Genomic DNA, 25,349 nt, shown 5'->3' on the forward strand with positions numbered 1-25,349 from the left:
TCTCCATGCATCCCGGCCATCCACTAGTTGCTCCAGGGTGCCCATCAAATCCATCCTTCACCCAGTAGTGTGTACTGAATTCATGTCTCGAGTCTCCAAATCTTGAGGTCATGGAAGTCTTGAAGATGCAGTCCTTGTCGATGCCATCATGAAGTTGTCGCCATTGACATAGGGGTCCTTCATACTCACACCACTCCCGAGCACTCATATCAACCCCGTCTACTATAGCGTAGCATTTAAACTACATAAACGTCCTAGGCTTGGTAACAGGGAGATGGGTTACTACTTGATGCATTCTACTCAACTACAAGATTCAACACTACTAGAGGGATCATGAATGGTGACACTAAGTGCAATAAAAACATGGGTATGAATAACATGGTCAAAATGAACTTGCCTAGTAAGTTGATGAAGATATTAACGCTCTTGGAAACTTTGATAAACTATTCGTCACTCCGAGAAAATCTATATATTCAACATTGTATTCACATAAGCAACAATTCTAGCAATCAATTCTATCAATCAAGATAACAATAAATAAATCCATAATGAAATCAAAGAAAACCAAATAGAATTCCAAAGAAAACTTCAAGAAAACAAGGGGGAAAACAACTCACACAGTAACAACCAATACTTTCATAATAAAACTAAATTACTCTGATAATTTTTCTACAACAACGAAAATATAATTCTAAGCAAAAAAACAGAAAATAATTTACTAAAGCATTTGCTAGCAAGAAGAATTGGTATGAAAACTATTATAACTATCTAGTTAACACCAGAACAACTATAACAACTAGCAAAGCACTAAGACAATAGTAAACAATACTAAAATAATTATGAAAACTAATTTACCTAAACAACAGAATCAATAACTGCATAACTTGAAGTGGCAAAAGAAGTACTTTTAAAACTAATAAAACTATTTTTATCAACTATCACTCTAAACTGAACAAGAAAATACAAAAGTAGTAAATACACACTAACAAATAACTACAAAAATTTATCTACTGTAGCCTAACAGAAACATATAACAACATGTAAAAACTTACAAAAAGAATTAACTAAAAATAATTAAAAACACTAATTATATGACTAAAGCAACTACATAAGCAAAACAGTACTATTTTCACAATAAACCTATTTTAAAATAAACTAAAAATAAGCCACTATATGCTACTGGATACACAAAACAAAAACAAAACAATAGCAAAAAGAATCATTCAAAAATCCATTATAGAATTCAAACTAGAGCCAAAACCGTTTTTGAAGCATATTTGAAATAATTCGAATTTAAACTATTAAATTTTGAAATCCAATTGCACAAACAGAAACTTCAAGAAATTTTGAATCTAATGCAAAAAGAATCACTCAATTTGGATCTAAAACATAAAAGATATTAACAATCTAAAATCAGAACTATTCTGTTTTTAAAATAGAAACTAACAAAGAAAAAAACACCACAGATTGGCTACGACCACGTGTCGGGCTCTGATTCGATGAGGCTGTGCACTACGGAAGCTAAACAGCAGACAGTCGCTACTTAAGAAAAACGGCATACGTTTTTTTTAAATCTCAGGACAGTGAGGGCAACCCCCCACTGACTTTATATTAATTCCACCAACACAACTTACAACTCTATGGGGTTACATCATAGCAGCACCCCCAAAGAGAGGGAAAAGAGTACACCAATCAAAAGAACAGGAAAAGGTTGTATGTATACTAGATGTACGTGACAAAACTATCCACAATTGGCACCAAGGCCTCCTTGACTCTGTGCTTTATCATACCAAAATCGTTTTTGAACCTCTGAAGCCAGCTATCAACCGTAGGAAGCACACCTATAAAGTGCTTGTTGTTGCGCTCCTTCCACATGCTCCAGGCCGCAACAATAAAGATCTCCATAAACATGGGGCTCGTCCACCTATCCCTTGCCTCATGCACAAGTTGCAGCATGTTTCCACCGTGCACCCACTCGATCCCCAGCTTCCTCCAGCACGATCTACTGAAGGCACAATCGAAGAAGAGATGTTCTACTATCTCTTCTGGCGGGTTATCACATAGGAGGCAAGTATATACATCATCTCGCAGTTTCATACCCCTCCTCCTCGGCATGTTTCTAGTGTTCAGCCTGTCTGCTAAGAGGAGCCACGCAAAAACCCTCCACTTATTAGTGCATTTTGATTTCCAAATCCATTCGCATCATCCGCCATCACCTGCGGAAGCAATGATCATAGTACTTTCTGGGAGCAAAGTCTCCGGTCCCCCATACGCATCTCCAGATGTCAGGGGCCTCACTCAACTTTGTCGAGGCCATGCTGCATTGGAGGTCACGCAACTCCTCCCTGGCTTGTGTAGAGATCGGCAGCTGGAAATTATGCCCGAGCGTTGGCGCTGTTAGCAGTGCTTGCACCGAGATATCTTCGTTGGTAGCAAAGGAAAACAGCCTGGGGTGGCTATCACTGAGGATATTGTTATGCCATAAGTCTTTCTAGAACAGCACCGTGCTTTCGTCCCGTACCTCCACTGACGTGACCCCCTGTAAGTTGGTGTAAGTTGCAGGATGTCGGCCACCAGAAAGATCCGCACTGATCGGTTGCATGGGGCACCAAGCCCTCATAGTAAGTGGACCAAATCAGGTTAACCCACGGCACATCCCAACGGTTATAGAATTTATGCAGTTGTTTAAGCAGCAGACCTTGGTTCTGAACTTGAAGATCAATTATCCCCAGGCCCACTTTCTCTTTGGGACGACAGACTAGGTTCCATGCTGCCAAAGACAATACTTTGTGGCCATCCTCCGTGCTCTTCTCCCAGAGGCAGTACCGCCTGAGCTTGTCAAGATGTTCCAGGATCTTTGGAGGCAGTCTGATTAAACACATAGCATAAATCGCCAGGGACATGACCACCGAGTTAACCAAGGTGAGCTTTGATCCAAGGTCCAAAAGTGAGGCGGCAGTGGATAACCTACTCTCAACCGAAGCAACCAGCGGCATTAGGTCAGTCACCGTTGGTTTAGCAGTGCCCATCGGCATGCCGAGGTACGTGAACGGCATCTTGCCAACTTTGCAGCCAAAAACCTCTGCCAAGCGATCCGTTGCATCCACCTCCGTGTTCACAGTCATCAGAGTCGACTTTTGAAAGTGGATGCGCAGTCCTATGGAGGAGGCATAGTCCTAAAGAATGTGTTTGATCGTCGCCGCTTGCGCGTGATCAGCTGGCAGCACGAGGATCGTGTCATCCGCGTACTGGATCACTGGATAATCATCCTCCATAGAAGGCATTGGTAGTTCAAGTTCACCGTTGCGGTACGCGTCATTAATGGTTGCTTGGAGAAGGTCAGCCGCCAAGACGAAGATGAGCAGGGACAGCGGGTCCCCTTGGTGCACCCCTCTCTTATAAAAGAATTGTCTACCAGGTGTCCCGTTTAGGAGCACCGAGGATTTAGCAGTTGAGAACAAGCAATGAATCCATCCTAACCAACGATCGTCAAAGCCCATGCATTTCATAATCTGCATCATTAGAGCATGTTCGATCGTATCAAATGCTTTTGCAAAGTCTAGCTTAAGAATGGCGATTTCACGTCTCGAAGCTTGGCATTGGTGTATGAATTCATATGCCCATGCAACACAATCTTGGATCGACCTACCCTTCAAGAATCCGTACTGGTTTCGATGAATAATCGTAAGAACCACTTTCTGCAGGTGATTTGCCAATAGTTTTGTCAGCAATTTGAGGCAACAGTTGAGAAGTGTTATGGGGCGGTAATCATCAACTGTCTTCGGTGATTGATTCTTTGGGATGAGAGTGATAAATCCAGTATTTAAACTATCAAGGTCCAAGGTACCTGCATGAAAATCAAAGCAAAGTCGATAGAATCCCCCCTTAATGATGTGCCAGCATGATTTTATGAAGCTGCCACTGAAACCATCCAGTCCAAGAGCACGATCCGATGGCATCTCTTTGACAACCTGGTCAATCTCCTCCCTAGTGAAGAGCTCAGATAGGGCCTGCATACCATCCACCTTTTTGATGATGCGATTCAGATCAAACCTCATGTTGGTGGGATTGGAGTAGCCTAGTCTTTCTTTGTATGCTTGCAGCAGGACGTCCTCCTTGCCCACATGATCATAGACAACTGTGTCATCTGATAGTCGCAATGAAGCAATGTTGTTTCTGCGAAAACGCTCAGTGGCCACTCTATGGAAAAACTTGGTGTTACCATCCCCGAATTTGAAGTGTCTGACGGTGCAGCGTTTATTCCAATACGCCCTTTTGCAGTCAAGCAGGTGAAGAAGGTGTTTCTTCATGATTTTTCTGAAGTTAGCTTCTGGCACGGACAGCCTCCGATGCTCCTCAAGACCATCAAGCTCCAGGAGGGTTTTATTACAGTTATCAATCAACACTGTCAGCTTAGAGATTTTCTTGCTCCATTGTTTCAAATCATAACGCAAGTTTTTGAGTTTTTTGCACAGGACCGCAGTTGTGTTCGGGGCATAACAACGCTTGTTCCATGAAGGCTGCACGACATCAAAGAAACCTGGTTGTTTGATCCAGTAGTCCTCAAAGCGAAACAATTTGGTCTTGGGGATTTTGGGCTGGATGCTTACATAACATATCACATGATCTGATGTGGGTTTCCCAGAGGCATGACTACAGTGTTCGGATACTTGGCCGCCCAGTCCACAGATGTAAAATGCCAGTCTAACTATTCAAGGAGAGGTTAGTTTGCATATTGCTCCATGTGAATGAGCGTCCCTTGATCGGCAATTCTACCAAAGACTGTCTACGTATGAATTCGTTGAAGATTAGCATATCATTAGCATCCCCACCCCAACGGTTACGATTATCGGGCGCTCTGATGTAGTTGAAATCACCTAATATAAGCCAATCTTCCCCATGAGGAATTTGAAGGTCAAAGAGCCACGTAGTAAACAGTGATCTATTGGGATTAGCGCAAGGACCATAAACGTTAACCAGCGTCCACGTATCATTGGATTGAGTCGATGTAAGCCTAACACCGAGCGCGAAAGATTCATAAAAAACAGAGACACCTGTGAAAATCGAACTCATCCACACGGTAATTAGGCCCCCAGAGTTACCGACAGACGGCACAAATTCAAAAATATCAAACTTCTTAGGGCAGAAAAGTTTAATAAACGATGCATCAAAAGATGCATGCTTGGTTTCTTGAAAGCAAACTTTCGAACAACCACTAATCTCAATCGCATTACGGATCGCCAACTGCTTTTTGTCGGAGTTGATTCCATGAACGTTCCAGCATAGAACATTCCACTGTTTATTTGTCGCCATCTAGCGTTAGTTCAGCTCTGAATCGCCACCATAGTCTCTTGCTAGGAGATTCTGAGCGTTGAGTTCTTCGGCTGGTATCCCACACAGCTCTGTACCCATGCACTGCAGCTGCTGGATAGGAGTTCGCGGAGGCAGTTCTTCAGACCTAACCGCAACAGATTGCATAACCAATTTTGGACGGGGATCTGTCGCCTTGGAGTAACAAGCAACAGCTGGAGCCCCCCTGCATTTGACCTTAGATTGCTGTTTTTTAGCGTCAGTAACAAGATTTACCTTAAAGCCATCATATCTTGTTGCCCTAGAGCTGTGCCTCAGACAAGTCATGTCAATTGACATCTTCTCAGCTAGGATCGTCTTCTTAATGTATTTGTTCAGTGGCTTGGCAACGAGAGGTTCAACAGTTTCAGTTATAGCAGCAGTTTCAGTTATAGCAGTAGTATCACAAGCCCCAGAATCAATTTCAGAGTCCGCAAACCCCTCTCCAATCCTCTCCAGAACCTGTCTTTTGGGGCTCCCCACACCATCACACACATCAGATTCAGGCAATGAGACAACTTTAGCAAAGTTAACCCAGATCTCAGAGGATATGATGATATCAATCGAGAGGCAGGGCAGCGATACAGTCCATGGGCATACCTGTTCATTCATACAGTATACACCTTTGATAGCAGCAGTAGCCACATAATGAAAGACGCAAGAGGGTTCAGAGGGATCACAGCGCTCATCAGACATTTTTCTGGTGCAGTAATGCAACAAGTGTATCTTCCAAAGGATATCATCCAGAGAAATTGCAGAAACAAGTGCCCATCTTCAGCCTGAATTTCTACATCAAGAGAGGTGCCATTAGCACGCACGAATTGTAGTCCAGAAGTTGGTGTTCCATTTATCAGAGCATTTGCAGCCTCGGCAATATCGGAGTATACTGACCATTCATCTTGAGGATCATCAGAGATGTTGCTCTCTTATTCCACACCATCCATGAGAGAGGGACCTGTGTACTGGAAAAGAGTCCTGAAACTAAATCCTATGTATGGAGGCGGTGCAACTGGCCAGACACCCCAGCCGGCGTTCTATGTTGGCTGCTGTTGAGGCGCCTGCTGCTCCCAGGCCTCGTCGATCTGTTGTTGTATCCGTCGCTGATGATCGAGCGCCCACTGTTGCGCAGCAGTCAGATAAGGTAGTTCATATGGATGCGGGGATGCATTCATCGGTGGGGCTTCATCTTCATTTCCAACAAGTTCAGGAATTGTGTTCCTTCCATTAAGCACGTAGACGGGAACAGACCAGGATCTACCCATGCCTGGCAGAGTGCCAATGCGCTTGATCACAAGGCTGTGGGGAACCTGTGCAATATCACTGATGATAACATGCACCAAGACATGTTCCTTGTTATGTCCCGGCCTGTGCCAGAGATCCAGCTTTCCAAAACATGACACCGCCTTATTGATATAATGATCATTCTGGTAATCCATAGGAAAAGCAAGAAACAAGACCCAAGCAACATATTGGAACGGGCAGCGACGCATGTTTTCCCCCTCATCATGCGGCACAAAAGAGAAAGTCAGTTCATCATCCAGGGGATCTAACTGATGTGGACTCTCCTGAATGAACTGGTCTCTTAAAGCAACATCAGCAAACACCACCATACCAACCCCGATAGGATACACAAAAGCATCGGGCACCACAAGATGAAAATCACCAACCATGATGTGAACCACCTCATCCAAAACTAACTGTTTCTGATGATCTGGGATTGGGGGAACAACGGTGACAATGGCATACCTCTCATGGCTCAGCGGCGGATCATCCACCACCATCATGTTCCGAGCCAATCTGTGGTCCGGCCCGCACTCAATCCGGGCTCCCATCGGCACGAACTGAAACGGCATCACCGGAAAGTTGGCCATGGTGACAGTGTTGGCGGCGATGGCAGTCGTGGCAGAGGGGAGGAGGGTGTGTCTCTCTGCTCGTTGGATGGCAGGGGCGGCAGAGTATGCAAATGGTGTGCTGCTTGAAGCGGAAGCGTCCGCCCAATGGCAAGCAAGGTGGGGGCCCCAGCGTCTGGTACTTTCCTTTTGGGACGGCAGATCAATTTTTTATTAGGAATATTGGGATTTTGTGGTGAGAGGGCTGCACTAGTCGGAGGCAATGAATCCCCTCTGATTTGATCCTGCTGTTCCACCTTCCTCTATTTCCAAAAAAATCGGGGAGCAGTTTTAGAGGAGCAAGATTTAGCGCCATGGCCGAGTAGATTGCAGCGTTTGCACCAAAGAAGCCCAGGGCAAAATTCCCGCTGGTGGGCCAGACTATTACAAATTGTGCAGGCTCTAACGGACCGGCCCATCCCCTACTGCATGCAGAAGCAAGCATGTTCAAAATTATGACAGGCGTCACAAACTTTGGCACGTCAAAAATGGCATACGGTGCGGCTAAAAGAAAACCGTAGAGGTTGGTTCGATCTAAACCGTAGAATAAACCGAATTGAACTGTTCTAATCTAAAAAAACCTACTCGTTCAGTGATCTAATATGTCGCGTTTATTTTAGATCGAATGGTGGAGGGGGTGGAGAGCTCACCACGGGGGAGGTCGACGGCAAGTGGCTCAGACATCGGCGGTGGCACTCCGGTCATCGGCGGGGTCGGCGGAGATGTCGAGTGGGTGCGTCAGTCGATGACGACCTCGTCAGTTGTCGTGGCATTGTCAAAGGTGGTCTGAGGAGGTCGGCGACGAGGTTGAGGCGGTGGATGGCATCGGGCGGAGGCGGTGGCGGCGCTCCGGTGGTCCTAGAGCTACGATGAGTGCACCAGGCGATGCGGAAGTAGACGGCGGGACGTTCGGTGGTGGTGGGAGGAGTTGAGGTGGTCGGAGACGAGAGGGGCAGGGGCAATGGTGCGGCGGCGGCGCTCGGCTCCGGCGAGAAATTGAGGATGAGGCGGGGGTTATCGGTGTGGGGAAAGGAGGGGACGGGTCGAGGGGGAAGGAGTATTTATAGGGGGTGGGGTTTGCTTGCAGGCGGGGCGAAGGGATTCGCGATCCCGAGAAGATCAGGATTCGGTGCCATTCAGATGCGCGGGCTCTGCTTTGCGGCTTGGGGAAGAAGAAGCTGCGCGCGGGTTTTGGGCGTACAGGTGGGGCCGTGAGCCAGCGGCAGATGGAGAGAGAGGGGGAGCGGGCGACCGGCGCATAGCGTTTCAAGCGCGGTGCAGGCTGGCTGGGCCGCAAGGCCAGCTAGGCAGAGGGAAGTGCGAGGTAGGCTGGTCCTCGGTGGCTTCGGCCGTTGGCTTTTTTATAAAGCATACACAATAAAACAAACACACAATAAATAAATAAATAAATAAATAAACATTATATAGGCATATAATATATGAAAATCTTCGGAAAAAGAAATCCTAAAACGTAAACATATTTGCAGGTACAAACGAAATCCACAAAAATCTAGATAAACCAAACAAGGCTACTCTTGCATTAAAATGCAAATAAAATTATTTTAAAATACCAAAATGATTTCAAACTCATTTTTCTCCACTTTTGTAACGCCCGAGACCGATGTGCCAGGTGTCTTCCAGTTATTCGTTGTTGTTACCTTGTCATTTGTTTGTGTGTCGTGCATTTCATATCATGTCATCATGTGCATCGCATTTGCATACATGTTCGTCTCATGCATCCGAGCATTTTCCCCGTTGTCCGTTTTGCAATCCAGCGCTTCTATGTCCTCCGGTGTCCCCTTTTACCTCTTTTTCGTGTGCGGGTGTTAAACGTTCTCGGATTGGACCGAGACTTGCCAAGCGGCCTTGGTTTACTACCGGTAGACCGCCTGTCAAATTTCGTGCCATTTGGACTTCGTTTGATACTCCAACGGTTAACCGAGGGACCGAAAAGGCCTTGTGTGTGTTGCAGCCCAACACCCCTCCAAAGTGGCCCAAAACCCACCTAAACCTCCTCTGTCATCTAGGTCGTCCGATCATGACCGCGTGGCCGAAAACCGCACCTCATTTGGACTCTCCTAGCTTCCTCTACCTATAAATATGTGGCTTCCCCCGAAATTTCCGCGCAGATGAAACCCTAAGAATTCCCCCGCACGCCGCCGGACATGTCCGTCCCGCCGTCGGACGCGTCCACCCAGCCAGCCACGTCGCCGAACCAATCGGGCGCCGCCACCTTAGCCCCGCCGGCGCCCTCCACCACTCTCTGGCCGCCAGTTGTCCTGCCGCCACCCTACCACCGCGCAGCCCGGGGAAACCCGTCGCGGGCCCGCCCGGGCCCGGACCTGCGCGCCGCCGCCGCTGGGAATCACCGCCACCCGCGGGTGCCCCGCGCCCGAGCCCGCGACTCCTCCCGCCGGCACCGCCCTCCGCCGCCTTTCGCCTCCCGCCGGCCGTCGCCAGCGCCGCCACGTCACGTCGGCGACATGCCGCCCGTCCTCGCCGCTGCGAGCTACTCCACCGCCCGGATCTCCGCTGCGCCGCCGCTTTGGGTCGCCGGATCCGCCGCCCAGTGCAACCCCGGCAAGCCCCGCGCCTCCTTCTCCGTCTCCGACTCCATTCCGGCCAACTCCGGCGAGTTCTCGTCCGGGTGGACGAGATCCACCACTCCCCCGAAACAAACACACCTCGTCCCGATCCGGATCCACCCCGTCCCGGATCTCCTCGTCCCAAGTTGACTTTTACCGCGAGGTCTAATTTTCGACCAAGTCCCCAGTATTTTATGCATACTTCATAGCATCATAACTTTGCATCTGTGGCTCCGTTTTGGGCGTGTAGCATATCAAATTGTTCGTCTTGACGAGTACTTCATTTCATCTTATTGCATCATGTTCATTTGAGCTCATCTTGATGCCCTAAATGTTGTTGCAAGAGTGCTAGTTTTTGTTAGTTGCAGATTCTAATCAGCAATTGGACTTTTGTCATTTTTGCCATGATTGAGGTGTGCCTCCTATGAACTTGAGCCCTACATGTGTTTTGAAGTATGCCATGCCATCTTTACAGGGGTGTATGCCATGTATTTTTGTGATCTCTGTGGTGACTAGCACAAGCATGCAAAGTAGCCCTCATTATGTTGCTGATTTCAGGGACTTAGAATTTCACTAAGTCCTTCTCCTGCTGTTATTTTTATGCCATGTTTTCATGTTGCTACAGAGTGATCCATGCCTCTTTTGAGCATGATTAGTAAGTATGTTTTGTAGATATTGTGGTGCTCTATCCATCCATGTCTTTGTTTGCATTTATGGAGTACCCTATCTTGAGTCAATCGAGCTCTACTTTTGCTATAAAATGTTCCTGGCAGATTGTTTACATGTTATTCAATTTTTCCGAGGTTGTTGTAGTTGATCCATGCATGCTATGATGTTGTTCTTGCCATGTTTAGCTTCTATGTCATGTCTACTTGCTGGTTGTATGCTTAGTTTGTCATGCAATGCCTCGTGGTGAGTGCATCGAGCTTGTAAACATGCCTACTTGTTATCTGTTTTGCCATGCTTCAGTTTTTCACTAAGTTTGTAACCTATAATCTTTTGCACTTCTGCCATGCTTGTTTAAACCTTCTATTGAGTGAATTAGCCGTAGCTCAGTGTTCATCTTTTGTCAAGCATCTTAAGTGGATCCCTGCCATGTGTTTTGTTGCTATGTTAGAGTGCAGTAGCTTCTTTTTCTTGATGCATTTAGATGGTCTCGTGTTGTTAATCACAGATTGGTGCCATATTTGTTTGCTTGCCATTTCCAAACCGTGCATCTGATTCCGGTGATCTTTATATCGACTTCGACCGAAATCAACTCCTCTTTCCAGTGGAACTCTTGGTTTTCCAAGTTGATGCCAGGTTCAATCATTCCTTTCCATATCATGCATATGCACCGCATATCACATCCCGCATATCATACCATGTTGTGCATCATGTTGTTTGTGCATTGCACGTGGTTGATTGTGTCTCCCTTTGCTTGTTGTTCTTGCTTGGGTAGAGCCGGGAGACGAGTACGTGATCGAGGAGCCCGTTGAGTACGCTTACGAGGATCAAGCTTTCGTCAACTCGAAGAACTTTGCAGGCAAGATGACCATACCCTCGAAATCACTTCTATCTTTGATTGCTAGTTGCTCGCTCTTTTGCTATGCCTATGTTGCGATACCTACCACTTGTTATATCATGCCTCCCATATTGCTAAGCCAAGCCTCTAACCCACCTTTCCTAGCAAACCGTTGTTTGGCTATGTTACCGCTTTGCTCAGCCCCTCTCATAGCGTTGTTAGTTGCAGGTGAAGATGGAGTTTGTTCCATGTTGGAACATGGATATTTTTGTTGGAATATCACAATATCTCTTATTTAATTAATTCATCTATATACTTGGTAAAGGGTGGAAGGCTCGGCCTTTTGCCTGGTGTTTTGTTCCACTCTTGCCGCCCTAGTTTCCGTCATACCGGTGTTATGTTCCTTGATTTTGCGTTCCTTACACGGTTGGGTTATAATGGGAACCCCTTGACAGTTCGCCTTGAATAAAACTCCTCCAGCAAGGCCCAACATTGGTTTTACCATTTGCCACCTAGCCCTTTTTCCCTTGGGTCGGCCAACCCAAGGGTCATCTTTATTTAAACCCCCCGGGCCAGTGCTCCTATGAGTGTTGGTCCAACCTATCAGCTATCGGTGGCCACCAGGGGCAACTCTGGGCTGGCCTATCGGAACCTTGGACAATCCGGTGTGCCCTGAGAACAAGATATGTGTAGCTCCTATCGGGATTTGTCGGCACTTTCGGGTGGCTTTGCTGGTCTTGTCTTACCATTGTCAAAATGTCTTGTAACCGGGATTCCGAGCCTGATCGGGTCGTCCTGGGAGAAGGAATATCCTTCATTGACCGTGAGAGCTTGTGATGGGCTAAGTTGGGACACCCCTGCAGGGATTTGATCTTTCGAAAGCCGTGCCCGCGGTTATGGGCAGATGGGAATTTGTTAATGTCCGGTTGTAGAAAACTTGATAGTTATCTTAATTAAAATGCATCAACCGCGTGTGTAGCCGTGATGGTCTCTTTCGGTGGAGTCTGGAAGTGAACACGGTGTTGGAGTTATGCTTGACATAGGTTGTTCTAGGATCACTTCTTGATCATAGTTTCTCGAACGTGCTTTGCCTTCTCTTCTCGCTCTCATTTGCGTAAGTTAGCCACCATATATGCTAGTGCTTTCTGCAGCTCCACCTCATACCTTTTCCCTACCCATACGCTTAAATAGTCTTGATCGCGAGGGTGTGAGATTGCTGAGTCCCCGTGACTCACTGATTACTTCAAAACCAGCTTGCAGGTGCCGATGATATCATGCAGGTGGCGCAACCGAGCTCAAGGAGGAGCTCGATGAAGATCGTGTTTGTTATGTTGTTCCGTTTCCAGATGATCAATAGTGGAGCCCAGTTGGGACGATCGGGGATCTGTAGCATTAGGGGTAGTCTTCTTTTATTTTGGTTCCGTAGTCGGACCTTGATTGTATATGGGTGATGTAATGCTTTATTCATGTATTGTGTGAAGTGGCGATTGTAAGCCAACTATGTATCCCTTCCCTTTTTTTCATTACATGGGTTGTGTGAAGATTACCTCTCTTGTGACATTGCTTACAATGCGGTTATGCCTCTAAGCCGTGCTTCGACACGTGGGAGATATAGCCGCATCGTGGGCGTTACAAGTTGGTAATCAGAGCCTTCCCCGACTTTAGGAGCCCCCTGGTTGATCAAATCACTGGTGTTGTTGAGTCTAGAAAAATGTTTTGAGTCTTTTAGGATTATATATATCGGAGAGTAGGATTCTTTTTACTCCTCGGTCCCTTCGTCGCTCTGGTGAGGCATCCTGACGTAGAGTTTTGACTCTTCTCTTCTCTAATTTCACTAAAAAAATTAGGATCGCGCGGGTATCTTGGAATCGTTCCGATTGTTTTGTGACGAGAACATTGTTCTTGGTGCCTCCTAACATTTAGGGATTGTGGCAGTGTCCCAGGGAGTTGAGCTCTGAGGTGTTGTCGTCACAATTTTATCGTTGCAATTCTGGAATACCTGAGTTTCGCCGACATAAAAAATCTCTTTTATGCAGTTATTGGTGAGATAACCTCGACGCCACCCAGTACTGGGGTGGGAGTTCGGGAGTATTGCCATAACTCGTATAACGGATGCTTTTCGAAGGTTGAGGTAAACAATTTCCGAAGGTTTCTTGGTTATGTGTTGAAGGATGGATACAGCTGGATGTAGGATTTGCTAGGTTTGGGTGAGATATTATGCTTCCCCTGTATCCCCAACACCTGATTGCATAACCGGAAAGTTTCAGGAGTTTATAAGTGGGAATTCAAGTAGCTCCTAGGATATCTTTCCGACAGATGTATGATATGAAATTGGGGTTCGACGTCTAGTGGTCCGCCTATCCACGGTCGGTTTTACAGTGGTCTCGTTGTGTCTTAAAGAGTCCTTGGCTATGCTGACTCGGGGATGCTTCATATGTCATGTGCACTGCCTTGTACATGATGGTGTTGTACGACCGAGCCCGTGTAGGCCCCACCACGAAAACTTCGGACGCAATCTCTATCATATGTTTGTTCCGGCTTATTCTGCAAGCCAATCCTTTGTTTTGTTTTGAGTTGTGGTATTCGAGTTGCTTCGAAGTCAAGCGTTGATTCCATATCTTTCTTGAACGGTGTTCTCATACTCCGATGTGAATACCAATCCTTCATGATAATCGAGATTGTCATGTCAATCCTTTTCAACTGGTGTGTTTTCCCTACAAGCGGATCAGTTCATTCTCTACAGTCGCAAGATTCAATCTCAGCTTTCTCAACGGTGCTCATTTCTTTCGTCCCAAGTTGCTTTTGTTTTCCCGCCCACCCAACCCTTGTTTCTTCAAGGACTCGGATTTCTTTATCAAGTATCCATCTTATTGATGTGAGGTCTCTCCATTCTTTTTCGTCAATGTTCTTACCCGGTGATTCTCATGAAGATTCTAACGGAGCTTCTAGTTCATCATTCTTCGTTCTCTTTCTTCTCCGGTGGATTTAAGTCAAGTTTTGTTGATCATATCTTGTCCTCGTTTCAATGCTTTATCATGCCGGTGCACCTCTTAATCATCCACTCCTCGATATTCAATTGTTCCGGAGTGCTGAAGATATCTCAGAAGGCTCGTCTTGCCATTCAAGATTCGTTCAAGTTCTTTTGAGGTTGTTATCTCATTCAAGCCTTTTAAATTCAACCGGTGCAACCTCCTTTTCAAGTAATTGTTCAACGGTGTATCTTTTTAGTGGGCCCTAACCCACAGGTTTTTTCCCAGGATCATACCTGACTCTTCTTATTTTTCCGGAGCTTCTCAAATTATTTTCCAACTTTGACGTAAGAATGAATTGTCATCAGTCATATGTACTTCTCCAAGATCTGTCAAATTCTTTTCATCGTTGTTTCAACCTTTCTAATCTTCATTATTCCGGAGTGTCTCAACAATTTTTGATGGTGTTTCTCGTCGTCATTCTCGGATTTGAAGACCGAAGAAGATTTTTCTCTTAAATCTTGCTCCGTTTTCTCGAAGATTCATGGTGCTAGCTTTACGCCATCCTCTCATAATTGTTTTAATTGTGAGAATTCTTTCCACCTATCCGAAGCAATTCAGGAGTCTTTTCAGTTTGATTTTCCCGGAGCCCATCATTTCAGAAGAATTATTCATTCTCAGCTTTCAGCTATTGTTCCCCAAATCTTACCGGTGCATCGATCAAATATCCTCTAATTAGCTTGTGATCTCTTCGTTCTCATGGATCTAAATCCCCTCAAGTATCATCATTCATTCTCTAATTCTTACCAGTGATTCATCCCTTTACTTTGTTCGTTCTTCAATTCTTACGGTGGTTCTTCCAAGATTCTTCTTCCTTCATTTATCCTATCAATTTATTCATTCATGCCTTCCAAATTCTACCGGTGGATCGTTGAAGTCTTTTCTCAAGTTTGCGCTATATCTATCTTTATCTTTCTACGAGGATAAGTAGTATGCCAAATCCGTTGCTTGTCATCAATTTAATTGATGAAGGATAAGCATAATGTAATTCTTATTCTTGTTTCATCCAAGTGATAAATTCCTTATCCCGGAGATTCATCAAAATTCTTGATCTCAATTATTCATCTTTCTTTCCCGGAGTTCCAAGTTTTGCCGCTTTATCTCGTCGCGAAGATCCATCTAATCATTGCAAGAATTCACTTTGTGTTTTCAACTTCTCTTTCTTTTGATAATCCTTTTGTTACCGGAGTTCTTCATGGAGGCTATACATGATGGTTCATCAAGGATTTAATTCCTTCTAGAAGTGTTCATTGAGATTCTTTTTAGAGGGGATCAAGTATTCTCCATCTTGCATTTCGAAGTGCAATTCTTACTACCTTATCTTTTGAGATGGTGTTATGTCACTCTTGACAATTTGAGTTCATGTTTCATGATTCACATGTTGTTAAGAATGAGATATTTTAAATCCATCAACCTCTTTGTTGGAGTTATCTTGGGTTATATTTCACCTAAAGCTTTCCTTAAGGATTGTTACTTTTATGGTGCTTATAAATGATCCAAGTTCTTCATTTATCCCCCCGGTGAAATAAGTTTCTCGTCTCCTTGTTCTTATCAATCTATCGTTTCCGTTAGTGGCAGAATTTCACCTCTTGATTTTGAGATGTTTTTCATAAGCTCACAACAAGCTTACTCTTTTCATTGTTGGTTTCCCAACAACTCCGTTCGACCCTTCTCCTAAGGATGCCTTTTCAAGCTCAATTGTGGCCGAAGTTGCCATTTTCTTCTTCGTTGTTTTGTTCCGACGATCTACCTTTTATTCTTTCTTCCGGAGGCTTTGTGATGTTGCTCTCTCCACACATCATCCCATTCTTGCCAAAAGATCATGTTCTTTCCTTTTGTTTATCCATTCAACCGGAGTGTCGTGCCCTCTTTTCAAGTTCTCCCCATTCTACCAAGTTTTGCCTCCCTTCTTAACCGAAGTGTTGTCTGAAATCTTTCTTACCCATTGTGCCTTTCTTTCAATAGTTCCGGAGGCATTGTGTTGTTGATTTCATCAAGTATCTTCTCATCTTGTCAAGTTCATGTTCTATTCCTTCCAGTTTCAGTCGGAGTGCTGCCCAAATTATATCATACTTATTCCTTCTCTATCTTGTTTTAACCGGAGTGGTTCCAATATCTATCTTGGCTGTTAACCTCAAAGTTTCTCGTGATGTTCCTTGTTCCTCTTTACTAATGGAGTGTTTTCAACTTCGTTCATCTTTGTTCTATTCTTTCTTTAAAATTGTTTAACCTCTCAAGGGTCGTGGTTTCACACGTTTGTCCAAGAAGCAACTTAGTTTTACCTCTTCTCTTTCTCTTCCGTTTTCCCTCCGGTGCCATTCTAGATCTCGGGACGAGATCCTCTCGTAGTGGTGGAGTGTTGTAATGCCCGAGACCGATGTGCCAGGTGTCTTCTAGTTATTCGCTATTGTTTCCTTGTCATTTGTTTGCGTGTCATGCATTTCATATCATGTCATCATGTGCATGGCATTTGCATACATGTTCGTCTCATGCATCTGAGCATTTTCCCCGTTCTCCGTTTTGCAATCCGGCGCTTCTATGTCCTATGGTGTCCCCTTTTACCTCTTTTTCATGTGCGGGTGTTAAACATTCTCGGATTGGACCGAGACTTTCCAAGTGGCCTTGGTTTACTACCGGTAGACCGCCTGTCAAGTTTCGTGCCATTTGGACTTCGTTCGATACTCCAACGGTTAACCGAGGGACCGAAAAGGCCTTGTGTGTATTGCAGCCCAACACCCCTCCAAAGTGGCCCAAAACCCACCTAAACCTCCTCCATCATCTAGGCCGTTCGATCACAACCGCGTGGCCAAAAACCGCACCTCATTTGGACTCTCCTAGCTCCCTCTACCTATAAATATGTGGCTTCCCCCGAAATTTCCGCGCAGATGAAACCCTAAGAATTCCCCCGCACGCCGCCGGACATGTCCGTCCCGCCGTCGGACGCGTCCACCCAGCCAGCCACGTCGCCGAACCAATCGGGCGCCGCCACCTTAGCCCCGCCGGAACCCTCCACCACTCCCGGCTCGCTACTTGTCCCACCGCCACCCTACCACCGCGCGGCCCAGGGAAACCTGTCGCGGGCCCGCCCGGGCCCGGACCTGCGCGCCGCCGCAGCTGGGAATCACCGCCACCCGCGGGTGCCCCGCGCCCGAGCCCGCGGCTCCTCCCGCCGGCACCGCCCTCCGCCGCCTCCCGCCAGCCGTCGCCAGCGCCGCCACGTCACGCTGGTGCCGCGCTGCCTGTCCTCGCCACTGCGAGCTGCTCCGCCGCCCGGATCTTAGCTGCGCCGCCGCCTTGGGTTGCCGGATCCACCGCCCAATGCAACCCGGCGAGCCCCGCGCCTCCTACTCCGTCTCCGGCGCCATTCCGGCCAACTCCGGCGAGTTCTCGTCGGGGTGGACGAGATCCACCACTACCCCGAACCAAATGCACCTCGTCCCGATCCGGATCCACCCCGTCCCGGATCTCCTCGTCCCGGGTTGACTTTTCCCACGAGGTCTAATTTTCGACTAAGTCCCCAGCATTTTATGCATACTTCATAGCATCATAACTTTGCATCCGTGGCTCGGTTTTGGGCGTGTCGCATATCAAATTGTTCGCCTCGACGAGTACTTCATTTCATCTCATTGCATCATGTTCATTTGAGCTCATCTTGATGCCCTAAATGCTGTTGCAAGAGTGCTAGTTTCTGTTAGTTGCAGATTCTTATCAGCAATTGGACTTTTGTCATTTTTGCCATGATTGAGGTGTGCCTCGTATGAACTTGAGCCCTACATGTGTTTTGAAGTATGTCATGCCATCTTTACAAGAGTGTATGCCATGTATTTTTGTGATCTCTTTGGTGACTAGCACAAGAATGCAAAGTAGCCCTCGTGATGTTGCTGATTTCAGGGACTTTGAATTTCAGTAAGTCCTTCTCGTGCTGTTATTTGTATGTCATATTTTCATGTTGCTACGGAGTGATCCATGCCTCTTTTGTGCATGATCAGTAAGTATGTTTTGTAGATATTGTGGTGCTCTATCCATCCATGTCTTTGTTTGCATTTATGGAGCACCCTAGCTTGAGTCAATCGAGCTCTACTTCTGCTATAAAATGTTCCTGGCAGATTGTTTACATATTATTCAATTTTGCCGAGGTTGTTGTAGTTGATCCATGCATGCTATGATGTTGTTCTTGCCATGTTTAGCTTCTATGCCATGTCTACTTGCTAGGTGTATGCTTAGTTTGTCATGCAATGCCTCGTTGTGAGTGCATCGAGCTCGTAAACATGCCTACCTGTTATCTGTTTTGTCATGCTCCAGTTTTTCACCAAGTCTGTAACATGTAATCTTTTGCACTTTTGTCATGCTTGTTTGAACCTGCTATTGAGTGAATTAGCCATAGCTCAGTGTTCATATTTTGTCAAGCATCTTGAGTGGATCCTGCCATGTGTTTTGTTGCTATGTTAGAGTGCAGTAGCTTGTTTTTCTTGATGCATTTAGATGGTCTCGTGCTGTTAATCGCAGATTGGTGCCATATTTGTTTTGCTTGCCATTTCCAAACCGTGCATCCGATTCCGGTGATCTTTATATCAATTTAGACCGAAATAAACTCCTCTTTCCAGTGGCATTCTTGGTTTTCCAAGTTGAGGGCAGGTTCAATCATTCCTTTCCGAATCATGCATATGCACCGCATATCACATCCCGCATATCATACCATGTTGTGCATCATGTTGTTTGTGCATTCACGTGGTTGATTGTGTCTCCCTTTGCTTGTTGTTCTTATTTGGGTAGAGCTGGGAGACGAGTACGTGATCGAGGAGCCCGTTGAGTATGCTTACGAGGATCAAGCTTTCGTCAACTCGGAGAACTTTGCAGGCAAGATGACCATACCCTCGAAATCACTTCTATCTTTGATTGCTAGTTGCTCGCTCTTTTGCTACGCCTATGCTGCGATACCTACCACTTACTATATCATGCCTCCCGTATTGCTAAGCCAAGCCTCTAACCCACCTTTCCTAGCAAACCGTTGTTTGGCTATGTTACCGCTTTGCTCAGCCCCTCTCATAGTGTTGTTAGTTGAAGGTGAAGATGGAGTTTGTTCCATGTTGGAACATGGATATTTTTGTTGGAATATCAGAATATCTCTTATTTAATTAATGCATCTATATACTTGGTAAAGTGTGGAAGGCTCGGCCTTTTGCCTGGTGTTTTGTTCCACTCTTGTTGCCCTAGTTTCCGTCATATCGGTGTTATGTTACTTGATTTGGTGTTCCTTACACGGTTGGGTTATAATGGGAACCCCTTGACAGTTCGCCTTGAATAATACTCCTCCATCAAGGCCCAACATTGGTTTTACCATTTGCCACCTAGCCTTTTTTCCCTTGGGTCGGCCATCCCAAGGGTCATCTTTATTTAAACCCCCCAGGCCAGTGCTCCTCTAAGTGTTGGTCCAACCTGTCAGCTGTCGGTGGCCACCAGGGGCAACTCTGGGCTAGCCTACCGGAACCTTGGACAATCCGGTGTGCCCTGAGAACGAGATATGTGCAGCTCCTACCGGGATTTGTCGGCACATTCGGGTGGCTTTGCTGGTCTTGTTTTACCATTGTCGAAATGTCTTGTAACCGGGATTCCGAGCCTGATCGGGTCGTCCTGGGAGAAGGAATATCCTTCGTTGACCGTGAGAGCTTGTGATGGGCTAAGTTGGGACACCCCTGGAGGGATTTGACCTTTCGAAAGTTGTGCCCACGGTTATGGGCAGATGGGAATTTGTTAATGTCCGGTTGTAGAAAACTTGATGGTTATCTTAATTAAAATGCATCAACCGCGTGTGTAGCCGTGATGGTCTCTTTCCGGCAGAGTCCGGGAAGTGAACACAGTGTTGGAGTTATGCTTGATGTAGGTTGTTCTAGGATCACTTCTTGATCATAGTTTCTCGAACGTGCTTTGCCTTCTCTTCTCGCTCTCATTTGTGTAAGTTAGTGATACGCCTCCAACGTATCTATAATTTTTATTGCTCCATGCTATATTATCTACTGTTTTGGGCATTATTGGGCTTTATTATCCACTTTTATATTACTTTTGGGACTAACCTATTAACCGGAGGCCCAGCACAGATTTGCTGTTTTATGCCTATTTCAGTGTTCTGAAGAAAAGGAATATCAGACGGAGTCGAAACGGAACGAAATCAACTAGAGAAGTTATTTTTGGAAGGAAACACACCTGATGGACTTGGACCCCATGTCAAGGAAGGAACGAGGTGCTCATGAGGGTGGGGGGGCACCCCCCCTAGGGCACGCCCCCCTGTCTGGTGGGGCCCTCGTGGCTCCACTGACGTACCTCCTGCACCCATATATACCTACGTGACCTAAAACTACCAGAACGCAAGATAGATCGGGAGTTCCGCTGCCAGAAGCCTCCGTAGCCACCAAAAGTCAATCGGGACCCTGTTCCGGCACCCTGCCGGAGGGGGGAACCCTCACCGGTGGCCATCTTCATCATCCCGATGCTCCCCATGACGAGGAGGGAGTAGTTCTCCCTCGGGGCTGAGGGTATGTACCAGTAGCTATGTGTTTGATCTCTCTCTCTCTCTCTCTCTCTCTCGTGTTCGTGATTTGGCACGATCTTGATGTATCACAAGCTTTGCTATTATAGTTGGATCCTATGTTTCTCCTCCCCCTCTTCTCTCTTGTAATGAATTGAGTTTCCCCTTTGAAGTAATCTTATCGGATTGAGTCTTTAAAGATTTGAGAACACTTGATGTATGTCTTGCCGTGGATATCTGTGGTGACAATGGGATACCACGTGCCACTTGATGTATGTTGAGGTGATCAACTTGCGGGTTTCATGACATTGGGAACCTATGCATAGGGGTTGGCACTCATTTTCGTCGTGATTCTCCGGTAGAACTTTGGGGCACTCTTTGAGGTCCTTTGTGTTGGTTGAATAGATGAATCTGAGATTCTGTGATGCATATCGTATAATCATGCCCACGGATACTCGAGGTGACATTGGAGTATCTTGGTGACATTAGGGTTTTGGTTGATTTGTGTCTTAAGGTGTTATTCTAGTACGAACTCTAGGGTTGTTTGTGACACTTATAGGAATAGCCCAACGGATTGATTGGAAAGAATAACTTTGAGGTGGTTTCGTACCCTACAATAATCTCTTCATTCATTCTCCGCAATTAGTGACTTTGGATTGGCTCTTTGTTGCATGTTGAGGGATAGTTATGTGATCCAATTATGTTAGTATTGTTGGGGGAACTTACACTAGCGAAACTATGAACCCTAGGCCCTTTTTCAACGAATTGCAATACAGTTTAAGCTCACTTTTATCACTTGCTACCTTGCTGTTTTTATTATTTCAGATTACAAAAACTATTATCTACTATCCATATTGCACTTGTATCACCATCTCTTCGCCGAACTAGTGCACTTATACAATTTACCATTGTATTGGGTGTGTTGGGGACACAAGAGACTCTTTGTTATTTGGTTGCAGGGTTGCTTGAGAGAGACCATCTTAATCCTACGCCTCCTATGGATTGATAAACCTTAGGTCATCCACTTGAGGGAAATTTGCTACTGTCCTACAAACCTCTGCACTTGGAGGCCCAACAAAGTCTACAAGAAGAAGGTTGTGTAGTAGACATCAAGCTCTTTTCTGGCGCCATTGCCGGGGAGGTTAGCGCTTGAAGGTATATCTTTAGATCTTGCAATCGAGTCTTTTAGTTTCTTGTTTTATCACTAGTTTAATTTATAAAAGAAAATTACAAAAAATGGAATTGAGTTTGTCTCATACGCTTCACCTTTTTAATATCTTTCGTGAGTATGATGGAAAGGAAAATTGTGCTCAAGTGCTAGAAGAAGAAATCTATAAAATGTTTGGCACTAAATATTTGAATGATGAGCATGATTGCAATGTTGTTAGTATGAATTCCTTGAATATCCATGATGCTAATGATATGCAAAGCCACAAGCTTGGGGAAGCTACGTTTGACGAAGATGATATTTTTTGTCCCCCAAGTTTTGATGAGCAAATTTATTATGATGAAAGCATGCTCCTATCTATGATGATTATTGTGATGACACATATGCTTTAAAGAACAATAATAAACATGAAACTTGTCATCTTGATCTTAATTTTCAATCACATGATAGTTATTTTGTTGAGTTTGCTCCCACTATTATTTATGAGAAGAATTTTGCTTGTGTGGAGAGTAGTAAAATTTCTATGCTTGTAGATCATGAAAAGAATGCTTTAGGTGCTGGTTATATTGTTGAATTCATTCATGATGCTACTGAAAATTATTATTAGGGAGGAACATATGCTTGTAGGAATTGCAATAATATCACGTTTCCTCTCTATGTGCTTAAAATTTTGAAGTTATGCTTGTTTTACCTTCCTATGCAAGTTGATTCTTGTTCCCATAAGTTGTTTGCTCACAAAATCCCTATGCATAGGAAGTGGGTTAGACTTAAATGTGCTAGTCATATTCTTCATGATGCTCTCTTTATGTTTCAATTCTTATCTTTTATGTGAGCATCATTGACATCATCATGCCTAGCTAGGGGCGTTAAACGATAGCGCTTGTTGGGAGGAAACCCAACTTTATTTTTATTCCTTGCTTTTTGCTCCTGTTTAGTAATAAATAGTTCATCTAGCCTTTGTTTAGATGTGGTTTTATGCTTTTAATTAGTGTTTGTGCCAAGTAGAACCTTTGGGAAGACTTGGGGGAAGTCTTGTTGATCATGCTGTCAAAAACAGAAACTTTAGCGCTCACGAGAATTGCTGCCATTTTTATTTGGAGAGTGCTATTTAGTTAATTATTTTTGCAGATGTTAATAGATAAATTCCTCAGGTCCAGAAATTTATTTGAGAATTTTATGAGTTCCAGAAGTATACGTTTGATCCAGATTACTACAGACTGTTCTGTTTTTGACAGATTCTGTTTTTCATGTGTTGTTTACTTATTTTGATGAATCTATGGCTAGTAAAATAGTTTATAAACCATAGAGAAGTTGGAATACAGTAAGTTTAACACCAATATAAATAAAGAATGAGTTCATTACAGTACCTTGAAGTGGTGATTTATTTTCTTATACTAACGGAGCTTACGAGTTTTCTGTTAAGTTTTGTGTTGTGAAGTTTTCAAGTTTTGGGTAAGGATTCGATGGACTATGGAATAAGGAGTGGCAAGAGACTAAGCTTGGGGATGCCCAAGGCACCCCAAGGTAATATTCAAGGACAACCAAGAGCCTAAGCTTAGGGATGCCCCGGAAGGCTTCCCCTCTTTCGTCTTCGTTCATCGGTAACTTTACTTGGAGCTATATTTTTATTCACCACATGATATGTGTTTTGCTTGGAGCGTCAATTTATTTTGTTAGGATTTGCTTGCTGTTTGAATAAAATACCAAGATCTGAAATTATTAAATGTTAGAGAGTCTTCACATAGTTGCATAATTATTCGACTACTCATTGATCTTCACTTATATCTTTCGGAGTAGTTTGTTGTTTGCTCTAGTGCTTCACTTATATATTTTAGAGCACGGTGGAGGTTTTATTTTATAGAAACAAATGAACTCTCATGCTTCACTTAGATTATTTTGAGAGTCTTGATAGCATGGTAATTTGCTTAAAATCCTAATATGCTAGGTATTCAAGAATAATAAAATTCTCTTATGAGTGTGTTGAATACTAAGAGAAGTTTGATACTTGATGATTGTTTTGAGATATGAGGATGGTGATATTAGAGTCATGCTAGTTGAGTAGTTGTGAATTTGAGAAATACTTGTGTTGAAGTTTGTGATTCCCGTAGCATGCACGTATGGTGTACCTGTAACGCCCTCGATGCGGCTATATCTCCCACGTGTCGAAGCACGACTTAGAGGCATAACCGCATTGAAAGCAATGTCGCAAGTGAGGTAATCTTTGCAAACAACCCATGTAATACATAAGGGAAAGAGATACATAGTTGGCTTACAATCGCCACTTCACACAATTACATGAGTAAAACATTACATCATCCAGATACAATCAAGGTCCGACTACGGAACCAAAATAAAAGAAGAACCCCAAACGCGACACGGTCCCCGGTCGACCCCAACTGGGCACCACTACTGATTAACTAGAACGAAACAACACAAAGGACAAGATCTTCATCGAGCTCCTCCTGAGCTTGGTTGCGTCATCTGTACGGTCTCATCGGCACCTGCAAACTGGTTTTGGAAGTATCTGTGAGCCACGGGGACTCGGCAATCTCGCACCCTCGCAATCAAGACTATTTAAGCTTATGGGTAAGGTAAAGGTATGAGGTGGAGCTGCAGCAAGCGGCTAGCATATATGGTGGCTAACATATTCGCAAAAGAGAGCGAGAAGAGAAGGCAAAGCACGATCGAGAAACTATGATCAAGAAGTGATCCTAGAACAACCTACGTCAAACATTACTCCAACATCGTGTTCACTTCCCGGACTCCGCCGGAAAGAGACCATCACGGTTACACACGCGGTTGATGCATTTTAATTAAGGTCAAACTTCAGGTTTTCTACAACCGGACGTTAACAAATTCCAATCTGCCCATAACCGCGGGCACGGCTTTCGAAAGTTCAAATCACTGCAGGGGTGTCCCAACTTAGCCCATGACAAGCTCTCACGGTCAACGAAGGAATAGACCTCCTCCCGAGACATTCCGATCAAACTCGGTATCCCAGTACAACAAGACATTTCGACAGGGTAAAACTAAACCAGCAACACCACCCAGATGCGCCGACAAAACCCGATAGGAGCTGCACATATCTCGTTCTCAGGGCACACCGGATGAGCAAGACGTCGGGTAAGCCAGCCCAGAGTTGCCCCTGGTAGCCTCGGACATCGCTCAGTTGGACCAACACTCAGAGGAGCACTGGCCTTGGGGGGGGGGGGTAAAATAATGATGACCCTTAGGAGCATGACTCCCAAGGGAAAAGAAAAGGCTAGGTGGCAAATGGTAAAACCAATGTTGGGCATTGCTGG

The sequence above is a fragment of the Triticum aestivum genome, chromosome 7A, assembly GCF_018294505.1.
Source record: "Triticum aestivum cultivar Chinese Spring chromosome 7A, IWGSC CS RefSeq v2.1, whole genome shotgun sequence".
Lineage (NCBI taxonomy): Eukaryota > Viridiplantae > Streptophyta > Magnoliopsida > Poales > Poaceae > Triticum > Triticum aestivum.